Genomic DNA, 17,633 nt, shown 5'->3' with positions numbered 1-17,633 from the left:
GCTGTGCATGGCAGGGACACACCTAGGGGGTCCATGGGGATCTCGGGGATATTTGAGTACTCCCAGCATGGTGTGGGGAGGTGGGGCAGAGGGGCAGGCAGTGCTCTGGCCGCTGAGCAGAGATGAAGGCAGGGAAGGAAGAGGAGGTCAGGTCCCCTCAAGGAGGAAGAATGTGGCCTGGGACGGAGCTCAGGCTTCAGGCCTTGCATGCAACTGTGACCCTGGTTTGAATCTCTGGTACCAATACCATGCTCGGGGCAGAGCACAGAGCTAGGAGTAGCCCCTGAACTCTGCTGAGTGCCTCCCAACCCCCCAAAACGTGGGTCCCTTCCCTCCTATTTCATGGGGTCGTCCTTGTCAGCTTATTTATGTATGTATGTATTTATTTATGTATTTATTTATTTAAGCTTTTTGGGTCACACACGGTGATGCTCAGGGGTTACTCCTGGCTCTGCACTCAGAAATGACTCCTGGTTGTGCTCGGGGAATCGAACCCAGGTTGGCTGGGAATCGCTGGGAAAGAAGGCGATTCCTTCCCAGCGATTCCTCTCCAGCTCTCTGGAGAAGGAACCTGCTCTCTGCTGTGCTATTGCTCCAGCCCGTTTCTTATTTATTTCCCACTGTCGGCCACGGCAGCTGAGTGCCAGGCCCAGGATGCACCCCCAGTCCCTACAAAGCCCCAGTCCAGGGCCTGGCAGATGGTCGGTACTTCCCACCCATTGGTTCTTTTCTTATTTGTGTTTGGAGGGCCCTCCCAAGCAGTTATCAGGGGTTCCTGGTGATACTTGGTCAAGCTGGATGGATGTCTTAGTGCTTGGGGTACTTGGGGGTAGCACAGCACTGGGGGCGTGCAACCTTGGTCCTTGTGCATGCAGCGCTCCTGGCTAGCCCGAGCTGCCCCCAGCGCCTGTTTCTGTCTATCAAAGGAGGCATGAGCACCTGCATGTGAGTGGAAGAGGAGAATCTCAGGAGTCAAGAAACTGTCTCCATGAAGGAACGTGGTAAGACCCGCATGGCCTCAAGGACTCTGATTTCCAGAGGCAGCTAGGGAAGAGGAAGAAGTGAGGATGATGGTCGAGCTGGGTGTGCAGCAGAGTCAGATTCTCCTGTATGATTTTTGGACACAGCTGGTGGTGCTCAGATTCATTCCTGGCTCTGTGCACAGGGATCACTCCTGGTGGGGGTGGATGCCGGGATGGGACCAGGTCCACTACATACAGGGCCAGCTGGACAAACAGCTTTCTTAGGGAAAGCCCCGAGTGCTGTTTAGGACCACTGAGGGATTTGGGGCGGGGGCTCCCAAGTGTGGCCCAGGAAGTGCAGAGCTCAGGGTGATAACCAACCAGGAGATAACCAACCAGGTGATAACCTGGTGACCCGGTGATAACCAACCAGGCAGGGGGTCAGTTGTTCTGCTCAGAGCTGGTGCTGTGCGGGGCTCGAACCCAGATTGGTGCAGTAAGCATGCGTCTGACCCGCTGTGCTGTCTCTGCACCTCCGTAAACACCGAGAACAATGTCAGTCACTTCAGGGCCAAAGTTTGGAGTCAATGATTGGGTCAGGCTGGTGTGCTGGACCTGGGAAAGCTGCTGGAGGCTGGGGGTATGGGGCTGAGAGTCCCCCAACACGAGGCCAAAAGAAGGGGACCCGCTGTCCCAGGGTGGAGGTTGAGATGTGTTCCCTGTGCACAGGAAAGTTGGGCAGCACCTCCTGGATGCCCTGGCCTTTGCAGGGAACCCCTTGGGGTCTGTAGTAGGGCCAGAAATGACCACCAGGTCCCTTAAGCCTTGGAGGGTTCCATGGAACCCCAGAGCAGCTGCAGACATGAGGGACCCACTGCTGGAGTGCCCAGCCAGGGGGACGATGTGGGGACACTATAGCCAGGGCTCCAGATGATGCCTCTGCTCAAGGGGGAAAGGCAGGGAAGCAGCAGCTTGGAGCCAGGACTCGTGGGGCCAACAGGAAAAAGCAGAGGGGACAGACTGTGGCCATGTCATGTGTCCAGGGTGGGAGCAGCAACAGAGGGAGAAACGGGAGCAGATGGAGACACAGGAAATGAAGCAAGAGTACAGGGAGATCTTGTGTGAGGGGAACACGGGGTCTGGAGGCGGGAAGGCGCGTGGGCCTCTGCTGGGAGCTGAAAGACCTACTTCCCACTCCTGGCCAGACCCAAGAGCAGGGGGAGGGTGGCCGTGTTCTGGGGGGCAGCTGCTGACCCTGGCTGGAGCTGAGAGCAGGCAGAGGGTGCTGTGTCCTGGGGCAGCTGCTGTCACTATGACACCCAAGAGGCTACTCTGGGGCGGGTCACAGAGGGCGGTGGGAAGGAAGCTGGCTGTGACGTGCCACACCCTGGCCTCGAGCACACATTGGGGTCTTCCTGACCTTCACTGTGGGGGTGCAGCACCCTCGGATAGCCCGGGGGCTGAGCTGGGGCAGCGGCCTGGTGAAGAGGAGCCCCAGCACCTGCCTGGTCTCCTCCAAAATCCAGGGGCCAGGCAGAGCTTCTCAGAGCCAAGCGTGGGGATCCCAACAGATTCATCCAGGGGGCCAGAGGGATAGCACAATGGGGAGGGCACTTGCCTTGCAGGCGCTGATCCTGGTTGCATCCCCATATAACTCCTGAATCCTAGCAGGAGGAATTCCTGAGTGCAGAGCCAGGAGTAATGCCTGAGCACTGCCGGGTATGGCACCCAAACAAAACAGAACAAAACAATTCACAAGTCTGTCCAGCAGAGCAGAGAGTGGGTCTCTGAGCTCGCCCTCCTGGGGGCCAGGACTTCCCTCACAGGACGGAGAAGGTCTTTGAGGGCTGCAGAGGACCACGTGGGGACACTGCATCCTGGAGCGAGTGGCAGAGGCTGGGGAATCTAGAAAGTTCCATGCGCTCTCTGCAGCAGCAGGCTGGCCAGGGTCCCTCAGGACTGCTGAGAGCAGAGAGGTCAGCGGTGCTGAGTCTGGTGCTGCAGTCCCCAGTCTCTGGGGGTGTGGAGACTCAGGCAGAGCGTGGGGGTGTCTGTCCCACCGCTGAACCCCCTGAGCCGGAGAATCCGCCCCCAGCCATGGATGTGTCATTCCCTGAGGCCGAGAGATCCCTGTCAAGTGCGGGGTCTCCTGAGCGTGACCAAGGAGCCGGTGTACTGGTGCTCTGTGAGACAGATGGGGCCAGCTCTGCGATGCTGAGTGCAGGGACAACCAGTCCTCGAGTCCCCACCTCCTCTGCACCACAGCAGGGGAGGGTGGCCAGCCCTTCCCAAGCTTGCAGGCTCTGCCTGTTGGCAGCTGTGCAGTGGCCACGGAAAGGGCTGTGGTCACTCAGCTGGGCAGTGCCTGCACCCGTGTGAGGCTGAGGTGGCTTCTGGGCGGATACAACTGTTGTGGTGAATTGCTGGGACTGTGGGCCTATCTGCGGCAGACCCCATGTTCCCCTCACACAAGATCTCCCTGTGCTCTTGCTTCATTTCCTGTGTCTCCATCTGCTCCTGTTTCTCTGTCGGGCGCTGCCCGCACCCTGGACATATGATATGGACACAGTCTGTCCATCTGGAAACAGGAGACAAGGGGTGCATAGAGCAACTCAGGCAAGAGGATCCCCTACAGACCTCCTGGGATGGGAGGCTCTTACACACTTGTGTGGCATCTGGACGGTGGCAGGGGGCAGACCAGACCCTGGGAGGGGCTAGTCCTGGCAGGGCTCCACAGGGCACATTGGCAAGCCCAGAACTTTCCTTTGCAGAGCCCAGGGTTTTTATAAAGTTCTGCTATGCTAGAATGTGTGTCTCTGTGTGTGTCTGTGTGTGTCTTTGAGTCTTTCTGGGTCTCTGTGTGACTCAGATCCCCTCAGAACTACACAGGGTATTTCTGACGGACAGGGGCCCTGTGGCCTGTGGCACTTGCTGTCCAGGCACATGGTTCAGGTGTGCCCTCAGCTGCTCATAGCATCTCAAAACACGGCCCCTGCTGGATGCCATGGAAGGACAGGACCTCCCTGCCTTGTGGACAGGAGACCCTGCGTGCATGGACGGGACGTCCCTGCTGTTTGGACAGGAGACCCCGCGTGCATGGATGAGACATCCCTGCTGTGTGGACAGGAGATCCCGCGTGCATGGACGGGACGCGCCTCCTGTGTATACAGGAGATTGGACTCCTTGTTCCCAGCTCCACGCAGCTGTTTATTTGTTGTTCTCATGTTTTCCTCTGCTGTGATGAGGTTTGCTTCCTTCTCCTTTAACTGAATTACGTGGCATTTAGCTCTGCACGAGCTGCCTAGCGAGGCTGTGCTGCCTTCTGCTGAGCTCGTGTTCATTCTGTCCTCGTCGGCTGGATGCGGGGCCCGGCCCCCTCAGCAGCCGGGCATGCTGGGGCGGTGTCTGTCCCTCCAGCCTGGGGGGGCTCTGCTCTGACCTGGGGCTGCCTGGGAAGGGGGGTGCTGAGAGGTGAATTCCCTCTCCCGGGCTCGTCCCCCCACCTCCCTGTGCCACTGAGTCCATCTGGCCCTTGGGAGTGGAGTTGTGGTCATGAAGTACTGAGAATGGACAGAGGTTTCCACACAGAGCAGGCTGGAGGCAGCAATGTGGCAGGCAGTTTCCAGAACCTTCCTTTCATCTCTTGGTTTTGTTTTGTTTTGTTCTCTTTTTTTGCTTTTTGGGTCACACCCAGGGATGCACAGGGGTTACTCCTGGCTCATGCACTTAGGAATTATCTCTCGTAGTGCTTGGGGGACCGTATGGGATGCTGGGAATCGAACCCAGGTTGGCCTCGACCCAGGTTGGCCTCGTGCAAGGCAAACGCCCTACTCACTGTGCTATCACTTCAGCCCCCTCCTTTCATCTCTTGGGACCCACATTTCATCCACACTGAGTTGGTTGATGCCAGAATGCTCCCCTCAGCCCCGAGCCCCTTCCACTTCCCTGGGTCAGGCCCTGAGGATATGCTCAGAAGCTGTAGCCACCGGGTCAGGGCCACCACCCCTCCAAGCTGGACTGTTGGAGCCCCGAGGTGTGCCTGGATGAGCTGGGGTGAGTCTCTGGCCAGTCCTGAGCTATCTGTATGTGCGGCTTGCTCTGAGGGCTGGCTCGGCCCCTGCACTTCGCTGCTGTGATGATGGACGATGGACTGCTGCACCACAGTCCTGTCCACTCTCACGAGGGTTGTTCCCAGCAGGCACGCTGCTCTGAGATGGCATCCTCTGTCTTGGAACCCAGGTCCAGCATGGTGCACGTGGGCAGTAGCCGGGTTCCAACGCTCGGCCCTCTGCATGCAGAGTGGAGCCATCTCTCAGGCCCCTACACCAAGTGTGACACTGCATGCCAGGTGCAGCATCACACCTTAGCTGGCAGGTGACCTCCCGGGCACTGGACAGTGGGAAGTGAGGTCTGTTGGCCCCGAGCTTGCTTGGTGTGGCCGCCACAGCCCCATCACAGCTGCAGAGGAGCAGCGAGAGCCGAGGCAGACCCAAGGGAGGGAGGGAGGCTCTGGGCTGGCTGCTGCCAAGCCTGGGATTGCAGAATTCGGAGGTGGTGGGCGCAGAGGCTGTATCAAAAGCTGGTGGCTCCTGAAGGCACTGGCCAGGGAGCGGGCACTGGCCGTACAGAGCTGCCTGTGGTGCCAGGCTCCCCATTGCTCTATCCTACAGCTGTCCAGGGGCGGGGGGACATGAGACCTGGGGCTCAGCTCTTGCCATGACACAGGGCCCTGGTGAGCTACCACTGCACAGTGCCCTGTGAGGGTGGGGTCCCTGTGAGGGTGGGGTGCCTGTGAGGGTGGGGTGCCTGTGAGGGTGGGTGTCTATGAGGGGGGGTGTCTGTGAGGGTAGAGTCCCTGTGAGGGTGGGTGTCTTGAGGGTGGGGGTGCCTGTGAGGGTGGGTGTCTGCGAGGGTGGGTGTCTGTGAGGGTGGGGACCCTGTGAGGGTGGGGTCCCTGTGAGGGTGGGTCCCTGTGAGGGTGGGGTGCCTGTGAGGGTGGGGTGCCTGTGAGGGTGGGTGCCTGTGAGGGTGGGTGTCTGTGAGGGCGGGGTCCCTGTGAGGGGGGTGCCTGTGATGGTAGGTGTCTGTGAGGGTGGGTGTCTGTGAGGGTGGGGGTGCCTGTGAGGGTGGGGATGCCTGTGAGGGTGGGGTCCCTGTGAGGGGGGGTGCCTGTGAGGGTGGGTGTCTGTGAGGGGGGTTGCCTGTGAGGGTAAGGTCCCTGTGAGGGTGGGGTCCCTGTGAGAGTGGGTTCCTGTGAGTGGGGTGCCTGTGAGGGTGGGTGTCTGTGAGGATTCGGTGCCTGTGAGGATGGGGTGCCTGTGAGAGTGGGGGTGCATGTGAAATTAGGGTGGCTGCACTGAGACTCTGCACGGCTAAACCCCTAAGGACTGAGACTGTGCCTTTAATAATAATAATGCAAGAAGATTATATATATTTTCTCCCCAATTAAGACGGGTTGAACACCACACCAGTACTGGGGACAGAGAAAGGCTCTTTCTTCCTTAGAAGAAGGGGGCAATGTTCTCTCCTGCCAGCAGGGAGGGGGCACCCTGGAGGCTCCGGGCACCCTTCCAGGAGTTTTTCTCCTCAGCTCTCAGAGAGGGGGCACTCAGATGGCCGTGTGGGGCTGGGAGCAGGGTCTTTACAGCGACAGCACCAGGAAAGCTTCCTCTGGTCCGGCCTCTCATGGCTGTGTGGGGTCCTCCTAGGCTTCTGGCCCTCCTACCCCTTGGAGCCCAGCCCCAAAGCCAGAGGAGCAGGAGACCACCCAGCCCAGCGGGTCACGCATGTGTCTCCTTACAAAAGAGATTGTCTTGGGGGGCTACACGTGAGGGGAGGAAGGATCCTCTCAAGAAGTGCTCAGGTGGCCTCTGGCCACTCCCATGAGTCCCCTGCCCACTTGGCCACGGGACTCAGCATGCGGGTCTGAGGATGCAGTGTGGACCAGGAGGTTCCCAGTGCACCCAGGGCCCCCCTCACCCCATCCCTGCAGTCTTCAGGGGCCGTGAGGGGCCTGGCACTGAGCTGGGCTGGGCCACTGTCTGTCCAGCCCTGCATGAGGTGTGGTGAGGTCCAGAGTCACAGAACCGTGTGGTGGGCTGCTAGGGCTGCGGAGGGTCCACATGGTCCAGGGCCCGGGGGCGGGCGGGCTCCAGGGCTCCATGAAACAGGCTGAAGCTCCCATTGCAGGGTGGCGGGACCCAGCGTAGTTTGTCCCACGTGGCCCCATAGCTGAGACCCGCCCCCACCCCCAGGCCACTCTGTCCTTTCTGGAGTCCTGGCTCATGACTGGCCACTGAGATGGGGTTTGGGAGATGAGAGCAGATGTGCCCCGTGTGCAGAGCCTGGCAGGGAGTGGGGTGCCTGTGGGCCTGGGCTGCAGGGGGGGATCCTGACCCGCATACCTGAGCCAGTGTATGTTCTGGATGGTCCACACAGCTCGAGCCCAGCCCGGGAGCCGCTGTGCACAGCCACACACCTCCCACCCCCCACCTCTCCGCGTCTCATCCTTGGTTTCTGGGGCCCAATTAGAAGATGCAGGTGCTGTCAGCAGAACTAAAAATTTGGGGACCTTTAGGCCAGGGGACAGGCCCTGTCTGCATTCTCTGGGGCTTTCGGACAGAACACCCAGATTTCCAACAATTTCTTTCCCTCCTGGAGTCACCAGCTCCACCCTCACCCTCCTCACCCCTGACCTTAGCCCCAAGGGAACTGCAGGTGTCCTGGGACCCTGGGGGCAACCCTGGACTGTAGCCTGTATTCTCAGCGGTGGAGGGGGTAGAAACTTTGGCGCCTATTTCTGGAAAGGGGCAGGAGAAAGTCCCCAGGGACCCTGCCAGAATGGCCATCCGGTGGATGGCATAGTCAGGTAGGAAGGAACTGGTGCACTAGAAGTTTCCAGAACCTCCTTGGCTCCAGCAGACTGAGGGCTCCTGTGAGGTGGGTGGCTCTGATGGGGGACCTGGGTGTTGATCCCCAGAAAGGGCCCCAGGGTGGGCCCCAGGGGCTACTCCTTGTTCTGTGTGTCTGGAAATCAAACCCGGACACTCAGTGCAGACTCCCCTGGGCCGGTCGCCCTCTCCCCAGAAGGCTGCCTGGCTCTTTTGCAGGCGTTGTTTTCCACAGGTGTTCAGGCGCCCTGTACTGCCTGAGCTACCCCCTCGCTGGGCAGAGGCCTAATGTTGTGATGAGCTCCTTCCCTGGGTGCTGCTCCCCCGCTCCGTGGTGCACAAGCTGCGCAGCACCGAGTCCTGTGCTCCTGACCCTGTGGAGGTGAGCGATGAGACTCACAGTGTCCAGCCAGCTCTGACCTGGGCAGATCTGCCAAGCTGTGTCTGCTAGGGTTGAGGGGTCTCAGCACGGCCTCCCTTCTACAGCACTGAGCACTGGGGGTCCACCCCCGGCAGCCCACACCTGCCTGCCCAGCTCTGACTGTCCCAGGCTCAAGCTGGAGGCAAGGGGGCTTGACTTGGCACGGCTGGGCCCGGCCAGTGGCCGAGCCCACGTCATGCCCAGGTGAGCATGTGTGGATGGATTTTTTGCACTGGCTGCTGGGAGCTCTGAGAGCAAAAGGAATTTCAGGATCAATTAACCCCAAACACTCAGCCCCCAGATGCCTGTGAGGACAGCTGGCAAAACCACAGGGCAGGCTTCCGGGTGGCTTTTTTATTTTCTAAAAATAAGCCTTGATGTCACTTTTTGAATCTCATTTTTCATCTGCCTTTTGACCCAGTTTGTCAAAAGTGTTTCAGATCCCGACATTCATTGGGGCTGTGAAGGAGCTGAAGATGAGTTTCTCCTACCGGTAGCTCCAGCCCATGTGGGAATACACACTCCAGGGAGAGCTGCCAGGACGTTTCCCACGTTGCACGGAGAGCCATTGCCTGCAGGAAGAGCCCAAATATGAAAGGGAGGGAGGGAGGGAGGGAGAGAGAGAAGATAGAGGGGAGAGAGAGGGGGAGGGGGAGTAGAGGGGAGAGAGAGAGAGGAGAGAGAGAGAGAGAAGAGAGAGAGAGCAGTGTTGGGAAGATGCCAGCTCTTTCCCAGGTTCATGCCTATCTTTTCTGGGTGTGGGCAAGTCCCATGTGGTACTCAGGGGGCGTGGGACTCACTCCCTGCAGTTCTTGGTAACGTGATAGCCAATTCCATTCCAGGCCCTGCAGTTATGCAGCCACACCAAGGTGCTCAGGGGCCTCCAGGGCTGCATCTGGCCATGCTTGGGGTGCATGTAGCACTGGGATTTGATCTGGGGTTAGCTGCATGCAAGGTCCGCTCCTTAATTGCTGGACTGTCTCTCGGCCCCATCTTCATTCCTAGGATGAATGTCATTTCAGATGTTGTTCAGAAGCAGCAGGTGAGTACATATTAAGTTTTTTTTAAAAAAAAATAGGTGAAAATAGCTGAGAATTGCGACAGAGAAGAATGAAGTGTTTACCATCTATTCAAATGTGCCATAGACACCACAGCCAAAATAGTTCCACGGTGAGGAAGGGGAGAGAGTGCTGCAGCCTGCATAGCTGGAGGACCTTTAGGAATGGAAGAGGCAAGTCTGAGTGTGGGAAAGAAAGGCGATGGAACAACACTGCTGGGTCAAGGGCACCTTCTTTGGGAAAAAGAAACAGCTCAGAACATCTAAAACCATATCAAAGCAGATCTGTATTAACAGGGAAAACTAAGACCATATTTAAATAAAAAAAATAATTCCTCACTTACCTTTAAATAAAAATGGATATTCTAGGCATAAAAGTGATGGGATAAGCAACGATGGACTTGGCAATATTAAAAAACTGTACATTGAAAGGAAAGTAATAAAAATGTAATAGAAAGAGTTACAGTAATCAAAGATAAATGATCTGAAGAGCTCATGCCTATATTGGTAAGAAAAATATTAAGATCCTAATAGGAAAATTGACAAAGACAGAACATAAATGGGCACTTTGAAATACCAATGACCAAGCTATATTAAAATGTTAATTCTTCCAAGAAATCAAATAAATTCATACGAGCAAAAAATGAGACAATTTCACCATCCAATTAGTGATGATATAAAAGACTTGCTTTGGTATGGTTTCCTGTTTTTTGATTACTGCTTGTAGGATAAGGCAATGTCTCTACATTCAACTTGGGAGCTTGGGCACTGGAAGCCTGAATAGAAATTCAGATAATTTTATTTCAGAATGCTCCTTTGTGGGCTGGAGCGATAGTACAGTGTGTAGGAATCTTGCCTTGCATGTGGTCAATCCGGATTCAACCCTGAAACCTAAGTCTGCCAGGAGTGATCCCTGAGCACAGCCAAATGTAGCTCCCAAATTGAAGACCAAAACCAAATAAAAGTTTTCTTTTGTTTGAGGTGAAAACCCAAGGATTTTCATTTTTGTTTTGTAGTAGAATCTCAGCCTGAATGTTAATCTTCTCTTCAAATAATTTATTCAGAAACATCAGTAATCACTATGTGCCAAATATCGTAACAGTCACTGGTGACGAGGAAGTGCATTGTTTCTACTCATGGTGAAACCCGGTTTCGTGGAGCAGACGTGCAGCAGATGAGTCAACATGCAATTAAGAACTGTCAACAATCACGAGATATTTATGGGCTATCCTTGGAGCAAACATTATATCACTATTAAATGTGATGTCTGTAAAGAAAGATCTCCAACATTCATCCTTCTGTCCACGTCTTTATCCAAGTGATTATTTGTCTTCCATAGTTCATCCATCTACCCAACTACCCACTGTTATTCAGTTAGTGATTCATTTGTTCACCCAACAAATACTTATTGAAAACCCCATCTGCATCTGGAGAGAGTCTGGGCAAGGGGGTCCAGCAGTCACAGTGGACTCCACAGCTGCCCTCAGGGCCCTCAGGTAACCAAGAAGCCCTAGCGTGAGGCTGGAGGGAAGAGCCCTCTCTGCAGCAGCCCAGAGCACGGCCATCCCCATGCTGCCAGTGTTCATGGGATGCTTCCTAGAGGAAGCAGTCCGGCACTGCAGGAAGGACGAAGATGCGCCCAGGGACCGAGAGTCTCACCTACAAACAAGAGGGAGCACTCTGAGGCACAGCAGGATGAACCTGCAACCAGAGACCAGTGCTGTCAAAGTGGCTGGAACATTCTCCATCCTTCCAAAGGGGCTCTGCTTCCCAGGTCCCCTACAGGCCTGGCCAGGGGCCACCAAGCACGAGCTGTGATTGGTCATGAAGAGCTACATTCTCCCAGCTTCTCACACCTGTGTGCAGACTCCGCGGTAGTGCCCACAGATGACGAGATGTAACAAGGCGCTAGACCAGTGGTTTCTGCGAGTCTACATCAGGTCTGCTGGTGTGTAGATACCACTGCTCTGAGGGTGTTACAGGACCTGTGGGGGAAGCATGATGGGAAGAGCCAGAGCAACACGGGGAGAATCCCTTTCCCTGGAAGTGAAGCTCACCAGCGCGGTGCTCACTCAGGTGCTGTCTGCATCCAGATGACTCGAGTTCTGAACCTCCTTGTTGTCCCGCCGTGCCACCTCTGCTCCATGATGCTCTTCCCTCCTGGCCCCCTGGCTTCCCCCTTCTGGCACAGCTCCTCTGTGGGCTCAGGCCCACCTCTATAGGGGTGAGGCCTGGATCCCGGGTGGGCTGTGCACCCAACAGGCTCACCTGGGTGGGTGTGTTGCTCATCATCATTCAGGCAGCACAGCCAGTGTTCAGAGCAGAGATGCCATTGGCTATACAAAATATTCTAGGGGTGCTGAGCCATTTTCATTTCAGCAGTAATCAGGGCTTACTCATGGCGGGGCTCAGGGGGCTAAACCTGAGCTAGCTGTGTGCAAGGCCAGTAACCGCCCCCCCCCCCGCAACTGTCTCTCCGTTTGGTCTCGAATTCCTTCCTTTCTTTCTTTCTTTGGTCTCGCTCGATTTCCTTTCTTTCTTTCTTTGGTCTCGATTTCCTTTCTTTCTTTCTTTCTTTGGTCTCGATTTCCTTTCTTTCTTTCTTTCTTTCTTTGGTCTCGATTTCCTTCCTTCCTTTCTTTGGCCTCGATCCTTCCTTCCTTCCTTCCTTCCTTCCTTCCTTCCTTCCTTCCTTCCTTCCTTCCTTCCTTCCTTCCTTCCTTCCTTCCTTCCTTCCTTCCTTCCTTCCTTCCTTCCTTCCTTCCTTCCTGCTTTTAGGTTCACACCTGGCAATGCACAGGGATTACTCTTGGCTCTGCACTCAGGAATTACTCCTGGCAGTGCTGGGGACCATGGCATGCTGGGAATTGAACCCAGGTCGGCCACGTGCAAGGCAAATGCCCTACCTGCTGTGCTATTGCTTCACCCACATCGGTCTTGATTTCTTGCTCTGACTTGTCTGTACCAACAGGGCCTGGGCAGGAGCCTGTGTGCCCACCCCACCCTTCCTCTCACGAGCATGCTGTCTGGGCTACGGCTGCCTCTGCTGGCAGCAGAGAACAAAAGGCGGGAGCCAAGGGTCGTTCCGAGGGTCCAGTCTCCAGCCGATCTGGGTGACATCTGTGTCACCCATGCCCCGCCGAGAAAGCTGTTCACAGACAGGGAGGGATGCTGAGGTGTTAGACGAGGGTCGCCCACGTTCTGCCATCCTTGGTGCCCAGTTGTGCAGTGCCCCTAGGACACCTGTTCGGCCTTGGCACAGACCCCAGCAGGCCTGGTTGGGAAGGGCAGCCGGGCCTCTTGCTCCCAGCCTGAGCTGGGCTGTCTCCTGTCTGGAATTTGAATCTTGACTGGAAGCCAGCCCTCTGGGTCCGCGAGTTTCTCAAATCAGCCCGAGATCAGCAAGCCTGACCCTAGTTTCTCGGTTCCCCCAGGCTTTCCTGCTCTTTACAGTGCCTGAGGAGGCCACGTGCCTGCTCCAGGTCTGCTGCAGTGACGGGCACGGAGGCCAAGGGCTGGTGCCAGCCAGTGTGGCCGTCTTGGTCTCTCTCCTGGCCCTAAACAGAGACCGAGACAGCTGCTCCCCTCTGTTGTACTAATGTTCGGTTAGGCGGTCTCAGGCGCTGAGACAAGGAATGCGAGAGGAATTGTTTTTCACTAAGGATCACAAGATTCGCTCAGGTCTTGTGGCCAAGAGCAGCCTTCTCAGCCTCCTTTTATTTGCTGTCTTAATGTAAACACTATCACTGTCATCCCATTTGCTCTAGCGGGCACCAGTAACGTCTCCCTTGTGAGACTTATTACTGTTTTTGGAATATCGAATATGCCATGGGTAGCTTGCCAGGCTCTGCCATGCGGGCGGGACACTCAGTGGCTTGCTGGGCTCTCCCGGAGGGACCTGGAGCCATCCCAATGTAAATTTGTCCAATGAAATTCAACAGAGTGGGAAGAATCAAAGTGAAGAAAAGGAGGTACAAGATGAGCTTGTATCAAAGTATACACTATTTTGCCCTGCTTAGAAGGCAAACAGTTACAATATCCATGAAAGAAAACATGATTAGTTACAGGAAGAAAAACATGGTCAGTTACAATTTCCGAGGAAGAAAACATGGTCTAGCACTAGGCTCCATAATTCCCGACTTCTGGGGCCTGAGCCATAGCACAGCCGGTAGGGCGTTTGCCTTGCACTCGCCGACCCGGGTTCAATTCCCAGCATCCCATATGGTCAGTAATTCTTGAGTGAAAAGCCAGGATAACTCCTGTGCATCGCCAGGTGTGACCCAAAAACAAAAACAAGAAAAAAATAAAAACATAATTCCCGACTTCCTTACAACTGGAGTCTGTGATAAAACAGAGAAGAGGATGTTTACATTTAAGGATTAGCTAAGTCTGAGATATGTGGAAAGGGGAACTTGCTTGCCACAGAGGGTCAGTTTGGCCTTTCCCAGATCAATCGAACTCACAAACTTGGGCTCACCCACTTAGTGCAATGTGAGGTCCTGGTTCTGCTTCCTGCTTGCAGGGCAGTATCCAAGGACTCATCTTCATGATCTGGTTGGGCACCAACATCTCCCCCTTTTTTGTTTAAACTGAAAGATCAGACACAGAATGGCCAGTAACAATAGCATAACACCCATTCTGACAAATCTTCCCAGCAATACCTTAATGCTGTTTTGAGAAAACTCAAACCATCAGAAATAATCCTTGGCCAAATTTCTGGAGACCCCAGAGTAGGAAGGTGAGCCTTCAGTGTACTCTAGAGTTCTATTCTTCTTGATGTAATATTTTATGAATTTACAAGTCATTTCTTTCTTTTTTAAATTTAAATTTATTTATTTTTAAATTAGTGAGTCACAATGAGGGTACAGTTACAGATTCACACATTTTCGTGCTTGTTTTTCTCTCATGCAATGTTTGAGAGCCCATCCCTCCACCAGTGTCCATTCTCCACCACCAATGAACCCAGTATCCCTCCCACCCACCCCCAATCCCGTCCCCCCCACCCAACCCCAACTCTGGGGCGGGGCATTCCAATTTTATATCTTTCTTTCCTTTTGGGTGTTGTGGTTTGCAATAGGGGTACTGAGTGGTCATCCTGTTCAGTCTCTAGTCTACTCTCAGCATGCATCTCCCTCCCCGCGCAGGATCTCCAATCACATATTACTTGGTCTTCCCTTCTATATCTGGGATGACTTTCCTTCAGTGTGTGAGGCCAGCTTCCAAGCTATGGAGCCAACCTCCTGGCATTATATACTACTATTCTTGGGTATTAGTCTCCTATTCTGTTGTTTTATATTCCGCAGATGAGTGCAATCTTTCTATGTCTGTCCCTCTCTTTCTGGATCATTTCACTTAGCATGATACTTTCCATGTTGATCCACTTATATGCAAAGTTCATGACTTCATCCTTTCTAACAGCTGCATAGTATTCCATTGTATAGATGTACCAAAGTTTCTTTAACCAATCATCTGTTCTCAGGCACTTGGGTTTTTTCCAGATTCTGGCTATTGTAAACAGTGCTGCAATGAACATATAAGTGCAGATGTCATTTCAACTATACTTTTTGGTTAACAAGTCATTCCTAACCTTTTCCCCACAGAAATTCTTTTTTTTTTAATTTAAATTTTATTGAATCACCAATTGGAGGGTTACATAGTTCTCAGAATTATGTCAGTTATACAGTACTCAAACACCCTTCCCTTCACCCGTGCCCACATTCCATCACCAACCACCCCATTATACCTCCTGCCCCCTCCCGCCCCCCCAGTCCCCGCCCTTGTAAGTGATAAGTTTCACTTTGTTTACGCTTTATCTTGGTTACAGTCCATGTTTCAACACATAACTCACTATTGTTGCTAGGGTTTCCCCCCAAAAAAGAAAAGACAGTCCCACTGTCAAGGAAGCATTTGATGGCTCTCCATTGCTGAGAATGTAGAGATATTAAGTCCCGCTGTTTGTTACATAACTTTTCTATTTTTTTCCCCCTCTCGTCCCCCATGCCACCGAGATCACGCCTGTTTAGTAATCACCACGCTGCCTGACAAAGGGAAAACAAACCAAAAAAGATGGTTATTTCTCGTCATCAGCCGGCGTGGGGCTCTGGCTTAGTTGATAGTCTGGTAGAATGTCTGCAAGCAGTTTCTGGAACCAAAAGTAATACTCTGGTATCAGCCCCGGCTCGAGATTCCACCAGCGTCCCGCTGTTCCAAGTACATAATAATTTATTCCCTTGTATCCCATTCCCACGCCACCAGGTCCGTGTCAGCTTAATGGACATCATACTATGGTTAACGCCACGCCGCGTTTCTTCCCGAGAAAGAAGGATATTTCTTCTCAGCCGGCGTCCCCACAGAAATTCTGTATCTTTATACAGTACAGGGTTTATACAAAATAAAGTATTATTTCAGTCCCCGTTCAGAGACATTGGTCATCGGAGACTAACTAGTCTCCAAGCAAAATAACCCTTTAAGCAACAGCCAACTCAGTCTGCAGTTCAGCAGTTCATAATGTTTCAAAGTTCTCATACCATTTCTGGACGAATTCCACAGTCCAGGTTTTTCTTTTTTCAAAGCTACATTAGCAACGGCCTTTGTTGTCTTCACTGTGATGATTCTTTGTTGCGATGAGCAAACTCAGGAATCACTTGGTCTGTAGAGGTAGATGAGTAGCTGATGAAGAGGTCCCATTATTAGACTCTCCTCCCATGGTCGAGGAAGAGTCACCAGTATCCAGACACCTACTCAGGCCCTGTGAAAATAGAAGCTTCCTCCTTCTAAGACTTCATAGATGAGTTAATGCAAATATGCTGGAATACTACTCAACATTACATAAGGAAGAGGCACCCAAGCTAAGAAAGGGCAGGTTAAATTTCTGTTGAAATAGATCACATCAATAATGCTAGTGCCATTCTTACTTTGGCCACCCTGCCAAGATCGTCCTTTAGTAAAAAAGCCCAATAAGTCAGGTTTTTGACGAGAGGCACTTACCTGTAATGTCAGGAGAGAACACGGATAATGTCCGTGTTCTATACAATGGAATACTATGGCAAACAAACAAACAAAAAAGGAGCTTCAGGAGTTTTCTCCGTGTTGTATTATGGAACACCTCTTCAGCACGGCTGGTCAGGGCTTTTATGTTCCTCCATGTCGGGATACTGCTTGCTGTGTTGCTGGAAGGTGTCTGCATCGAGGAGGTCTGTTCTGGTCCAGAGCCTGATGACTGAGCCAGAGCCTCCTTGTACCATCCTGCAGTCTTTTCATTTGCCGTCTTTTGTGATTCATGGAAAAGCTTGAGTCTTTTGGTCAGACACCAAAACTGGTCCTTATCTGTTGAAATAAAAGCATAACCTCGCCCCCACCTTTCTGCCTGAACTGGTATTTAATTCCCAGAGACTGGGTCCCTATAAAGAACTTTATGTCTCTGAGTAGTTTTATCTGAATTATTTCCGATTATATTAGAACTTGTTTCTTTCAAGCTATTTTGAACTTCCCAATGTTTTTCTGCAGTTATCATCAGTGCGATTCAAAAAAAATTAAATTAAACAGTGCTCTGCATAACTGCTATCTGGGAGAATCCATATATTCCCCCTTTTTGTTTAAGTAACATGTCTTTAAGTGAACAATTTGCCCGTTCAATAATGGCTTGTCCTGTACTATTACAAGGAATTCCTATGGTATGACTGATACCATAAGCAGAGAAAAAACACACATTTTTGGGGTTTATAAGCAAGCGCATTATCAGTTTTCATGGTTTTAGGCACGCCCATAACAACAAATGCTTCTAACAAATGAGTAATCTATTGTTTAGTTCTTTTTCTTCTCTGAGAATTATTCGAGATATTTTATACACGTAAGTAACCAATGTTTTAGTAAGCTTGTTACGTAAAAAACTCTATTCTGCAATATTAGTTTCTTGTACCATAATTCCAGTAGGAGAATGTGAAGTATGCAACACTATCAGATTTAAATTTTCTAAAGAATTAATTCTGTCTAACTGAGCCTTATTAACAATTTCCTCAATTAGTTTTAATTCTCAGTCAGCTGCCGGGCTGAGTTGTCTTGGGCTATTTAAAGAGGAATATCCAATGTATGAAACAAATTTTGTATGGCATAAGTTGAAATGCCCAGAAAAGGCCATTATCCAATTTATATTTCAAAATAGTTTTTGAAAATCATTTGAAGTTTTTAACCCCTATGACTCTAATTCATAAGTTACAGCTTCACAAACTTTCTGCAAACTTGTCTGAGATGTAGCAGTGATTAGAATATCATCCATTTGGTGAATAATTTTGACTTTAGGGTAC

General features: G+C 52.4%; 1 long non-coding RNA gene across 1 annotated transcript; it reads left to right on the top strand.

Moving 5' to 3' along the window:
* The first annotated feature begins 873 nt into the window (after positions 1-873).
* On the top strand, positions 874-9,588 carry LOC129403620 (uncharacterized). The gene is made up of 3 exons (XR_008629339.1): positions 874-1,001; positions 8,072-8,234; positions 9,352-9,588. It is a non-coding gene; the product is annotated as an uncharacterized LOC129403620 (long non-coding RNA).
* Positions 9,589-17,633: the final 8,045 nt, after the last annotated feature.

The sequence above is a fragment of the Sorex araneus genome, chromosome 3 (genome assembly GCF_027595985.1).
Source record: "Sorex araneus isolate mSorAra2 chromosome 3, mSorAra2.pri, whole genome shotgun sequence".
NCBI classification, from domain to species: domain Eukaryota; kingdom Metazoa; phylum Chordata; class Mammalia; order Eulipotyphla; family Soricidae; genus Sorex; species Sorex araneus.
This window is presented reverse-complemented; position numbering and strand designations above follow the sequence as displayed.